Below are 6096 nucleotides of genomic sequence, written 5' to 3'. Positions count from 1 at the left end.
AGTGTCTTGAAAGGAGGATATAAGATGAACATCAACAAAGGCAAAACGAGGATCATGGAATGTAGGAAATGAGACGCTTAAAGTAGTAACTGAGTTTTGCTATTTGGGGAGCAAAATAACTGATGATGGTCGAAGTAGAGAGGATATAAAATGTAGACTGGCAATGGCAAGGAAAGCGTTTCTGAAGAAGAGGATTTTGTTAACATCGAGTATAGATTTAAGTGTCAGGAAGGCGTTTCTGAAAGTATTTGTATAGAGTGTAGCCATGTGTGGAAGTGAAACATGGATGATACATAGTTTGGACAGGAAGAGAATAGAAGCTTTCGAAATGTGGTGCTACAGAAGAATGTTGAAGATTAGATGGGTAGATGACGTAACTAATGAGGAGGTACTGAATAGAATAGGGGAGAAGAGGAGTTTGTGACACAACTTGACAAGACGAAGGGACCGGTTGGTAGGGCATGTTCTGAGGCATCAAGGGATCACCAATTTAGCATTGGAGGGCAGCGTGGAGGGTAAAAAGCGTAAGGGAGACCAAGAGATAAATACATTAAGCAGATTCAGAAGGATGTAGGCTGCAGTAGGTACTGGGAAATGAAGAAGCTTGCACAGGAGAGAGGAGCATGGAGAGCTGCATCAAACCAGTCTCAGGACTGAAGACCGCAACAACGCTTTCGTGGCCTGCTGTCGACAAATTGCCTGTTGGCTTCTGTCCCGGGTTCTTCCGCCGACGTTCATCTTTTTTTTATTGTTGGGTGCTAAAAGTTTCACCACTTCTTTAATAGATACGTCTTCGCCGTCATTTGAAAATCTTCCACTCGATATAAGGCAATTCGTGCGATGCCACTCATTCTGCTTCAGTTATTAAAGACTTTCTTAAGATTTTTTTCGGAAAATGCAGAATAGCCTGTACGCGTACAATACTCAACACCTCTGAACTTTTATCTATGGCGAAAACCTAAAAAAAGTTGTGGTAAGGGTTTATAAGACCAAACTGCTGAGGTCATCGATCTCTAAGCATACACACTACTTAAACTAACTTACGCTAAGGACGACGCACACACTCATGCCTGAAGGAGGACTGGAACCTCCGACGGTGGGAGCCGCGCATACTGTGACAAGATGCCTTCTGGCGAAGACGATGGGTACGTAACTCAGTGAAACGTTGCGACAAGACGACGCCACCACTCGGCTGATAACCAGAGAAGAGTTTATCAGTGAAATACGCCGAGAAAGACTGAAATCACGTATACTCTGGTACATTGCAACGATTTCGAACGCGGGCTTGCGTTGCGATAAACGCATATGAAACTCAACGTGTCCCATTGTGTGTCCAAAATTGTTTATAGCATATATTAGTGTTGAGGGTCAACATTTCGAACAATTCATATGAGAGTTATATTACTAAATACATGAACTGCATCTTAGTTACGAATTTGCTTGCTGTTAATGCAAATGGGCTGACGTTCGTGGGACCTCTCCTGCCGTATGGGATGCGGTTTTCTTGTTACTGTTGACAAGATCCACACCTTTTATGTCAGTGCAGCTTCTTCAGAGCCTTTTGCCACTGCCATTGAAAAATGATATAGTCTCGTCTAAAAAAAGGCGAGTAATAATCTTGTAGCTATGGGAGCTATTTGTTTTAACCTCCGATCAATCGCGAATTTAAAACAACGGAGAAAATCCGATGAAGCTGTACGAAGTGTGAAGAGCCTGTTAAGGGTCTGCGCATGGTTTCATGCAGCCCCCATAACATAACTGACATGCGTTTCCTTCTCCTTGACAGTGCTCGGTCGCACACTGCAGTTGCAACAACGACGTTCGTGCAGTGTTTTCGATGGGAAGTATTTGGTCACCCGCCATACATCCTGGACTAGACTTTCTCTGATTTTCACCTCACATGAACCGCTGGCTATGAAGACAGCATTTTGGCACAGACAGCGAGCTGCAGACCAGCGTAGGGAATTGGCAGACTGCAAATGCTGTTGCATTCTGTGACGAGGGTATTGTGAAGTTGGTACCACGATGCGACAAATGCGTAACAAGCGGTCCATCAGACCTGTTAACTACAGATTTTGGTGAGTCTTAGGTATATTGTAGAGGGATGTGCCTGAGAACCTGGCCAGAAGCTTCTCATGCGACAGCCCTAGTTTCCGAGATAATCGATGTTGAAGTTTTAATGGTCTCTCCCATAACGTTCGAGCAAACGAGCGCAGTGCAGCATCTTTGGTGCACCGCTACTACGGTGGTGGTACTGATAATGTTTGGTTTGTGGACTGCGCGGTCATCAGTGTCCGTACAAAATTGCAATTTTTACACGGTCCAGTTTTTACACAATCCAAGTTAGCCACAGTCACGAATGATGATGATGAAATGATGAGGACAACACAAACATCCAGGCCCTGTGCAGAGTAAAATCCCCAAACCGGTCTGGAATCGAACCCGGGACCCCGTGGTCCGGAGGCAACAAAGCTAGCCACTAGACCACGAGCTATGGACACCACAGTGGTGGCATGGATTCAAATCCTATCTGTTCCTTTTCTCCCAAAGCGGAAAAAGGAGCAAAAACTGCTTCTGTACAGAAAGAAGATTTAAACAAGATTAGTCTTTCCCTCATTGCAGAGTATAGTATAACTGCACCACGAAAGATATCCCCTTACTTTCCTTTGGTGTACAAAATTTGGCCAGATTGTTCAAAAAAAGAGTTGACGACTTGCCTCAAAAATTTAAAAAATGCACTTGTGACCTGCACGAAATGAGGGAAGTTCACGGAAGTACTACGCGAAATGGTTTTAACATCTGCCATTCTTCCATACATGGTACAAGAACAGTTTCTTTACATTATTGGTTCGTGGAGAGGGAAAATCTTTCTATATGAAGAAGAAAACATACACCTGAACCGTCAAAACTATTCCACCCAAATGTGCTACGTTTCGCCGTCCTTGTGATGTTTATTTTCAAACACAGGTTATAATTTTCACGAAAAAAAAGACAAACAATCTGAATATGCTCCCAACTTGCTAAAATCTAATAGAAAAATCGCTTCGATGCACGATTCCATAGAAATGTACATTATTTAATTCTGCATTGACTTAGTGCATCTGCTTTCACAGGAATGATCAAACATGCGCGCTTCGCATCGAAGTTGTTGGAAGAAATTAGAATCTTTTTGCATTCAAAGGAACTGTGCTTTCTGGCATCGCTTCTAAAAACTCCTTGTGCCTGCTAGGTAGTAGCCTTCATTCTAGCACAGTAAACGATGCAAGCGAAAACGAGTTAAACTACTCTGTAGCAAATGGAATACAAATTTCAACAAAGTTTTCTGTAACGATTGACTCATTAATGAAATCAGTACACCAAATTGATTGTTTTTGAATAATTTTATATGACATGTAATATTTAATAATTCTGTACGATGAAACAGAAAAAAAGTACATGGGCAGAATTTGAATCCGTAGCGCCAGCGTGGTGGAAGTGCCGTAGCCGCTGCGCTATGCTCGTTTACTTGAAACAATACCAATGCTGTGGATATAGCAGGTACGCATAATACTTAGCAGGTACGCATAGAACCTCAAAATCGATTTTCTCGGAAACTATTGGCCGTTGCATGAGAAGCAACTAGCCAGGTCCTCCGGTCACGTCCCTCTGCAACATATCCGAGACTCATCGAAATTCGCGATGAAAACAACCCACGGATAAAAGCTAAAAATTACTTCTCCTCGTTATCCTCCATAATGTATCGCAAACGCACCACGACATTCATCTCAGACATCCAACGCCTAGCGATGACGACGGAGGAAAATATCGAAAGCTTGTATCCTCACTCTACCATGACTAAGAAAATATTATCCCTAACGTCTTTGTCCTTGTTCTCATGACTGATCGAAAAAAGTATTACAGTCGGTTGAAATCTCGGTCTATAACGTAACCTTCCTGCTGCCTGATTTACCCAGACGTACACCGATGTGTTAGATACCTCTGAGCTGACAAGATCACTGCTAAGAGGCTTAGCTGTCAACCGTTCGCTGTAATCTGCTGTCTCAAAGGGCCCAGTTACAAGCTGTGCTGCTTCATAGAGTTCGGCAGTGCCTGAATTAGAATTTCGTGTGTACAGAATACATGGAGGCCCCCAGGGACGCCCGTGAAAATTATGGATTGAGGACTCACTGAAATATCAAATCAAGCGCGAACTGACTTTTGCCTAGTCCTGTAGGAAAGAAGAAGAAGAAGAAGACAAAGTAAAAGAACCTAAGTAGAGTTTCGAAATAAAATTTTAGTGAAGACAATAGTTGCGAGAGATAACGTGAGTAAAACAGCTTTCTGTCAGATTGTACAAGACCAGGTAAAATGTCTAGGAATGAGAAATCAATTAAGGCAGTTCCCTAGGTGGGAGTAGAAGCACGGTAGTGAAACAACACAGAAGCTACGACAGGAACAATATAATGCACAGCTATCTGCACTGCTACTAAGATTATTTCCTCATAAAGTGAACTGCGATGGAAAACAGAACACATGTGTGAACTATAATGATTACTTTTGGAGCTGCTGAACTTTTTCCTTGGCGCTCTTTTTTTGCAGGAGAGGAGAGGGGAGGGGGGGGGGACAGTGTACGTCTTCTGACCGGTTCGGCGGTTCGATGCCACTCGCAACGACTTTGTATCGTGTGTCAACTTCATATCTGAGTAGCACTTACACCCAACATCTTCAGTTATTTGTTCGATGTGTTCCAGTCCCTGTCCTCTCCCACAGTTTTTGCCATCTAAGGCAGTAGTAGGGAGTTGCTGATACAGGGCCAGGGATATGGTAGATAGGCAACCTGCACAAGCACTCTGACGTACTTCCCTGGGACAGTATACACTGAATAGACACACGATTACGACCACTGACCTACAGGGTGTTTCAAAAATGACCGGTATATTTGAAACGGCAATAAAAACTAAACGAGCAGCGATAGAAATACACCGTTTGTTGCAATATGCTTGGGACAACAGTACATTTTCAGGCAGAAAAACTTTCGAAATTACAGTAGTTACAATTTTCAACAACAGATGGCGCTGCGGTCTGGGAAACACTCTATAGTACGATATTTTCCACATATCCACCATGCGTAGCGATAATATGGTGTAGTCTCTGAATGAAATTACCCGAAACCTTTGACAACGTGTCTGGCGGAATGGCTTCACATGCAGATGAGATGTACTGCTTCAGCTGTTCAATTGTTTCTGGATTCTGGCGGTACACCTGGTCTTTCAAGTGTCCCCACAGAAAAAAGTCACAGGGGTTCATGTCTGGCGAATAGGAAGGCCAATCCACGCCGCCTCCTGTACGTTTCGGATAGCTCAAAGCAATCACACGATTATCGAAATATTCATTCAGGAAATTAAAGACGTCGGCCGTGCGATGTGGCCGCGCACCATCTTGCATAAACCACGAGGTGTTCGCAGTGTCGTCTAAGGCAGTTTGTACCGCCACAAATTCACGAAGAATGTCCAGATAGCGTGATGCAGTAATCGTTTCGGATCTGAAAAATGGGCCAATGATTTCTTTGGAAGAAATGGCGGCCCAGACCAGTACTTTTTGAGGATGCAGGGACGATGGGACTGCAACATGGGGCTTTTCGGTTCCCCATATGCGCCAGTTCTGTTTATTGACGAAGCCGTCCAGGTAAAAATAAGCTTCGTCAGTAAACCAAATGCTGCCCACATGCATATCGCCGTCATCAATCCTGTGCACTATATCGTTAGCGAATGTCTCTCGTGCAGCAATGGTAGCGGCGCTGAGCGGTTGCTGCGTTTAAATTTTGTATGGATAGAGGTGTAAACTCTGGCGCATGAGACGATACGTGGACGTTGGCGTCATTTGGACCACAGCTGCAACACGGCGAACGGAAACCCGAGGCCACTGTTGGATCACCTGCTGCACTAGCTGCGCGTTGCCCTCTGTGGTTGCGTACGCGGTCGCCCTACCTTTCCAGCACGTTCATCCGTCATGTTCCCAGTCCGTTGAAATTTTTCAAACAGATCCTTTATTGTATCGCTTTTCGGTCCTTTGGTTACATTAAACCTCCGTTGAAAACTTCGTCTTGTTGCAACAACA

Source organism: Schistocerca americana, chromosome 1, assembly GCF_021461395.2.
Source record: "Schistocerca americana isolate TAMUIC-IGC-003095 chromosome 1, iqSchAmer2.1, whole genome shotgun sequence".
Taxonomy (NCBI): Eukaryota; Metazoa; Arthropoda; class Insecta; order Orthoptera; family Acrididae; genus Schistocerca; species Schistocerca americana.
This window is presented reverse-complemented; position numbering follows the sequence as displayed.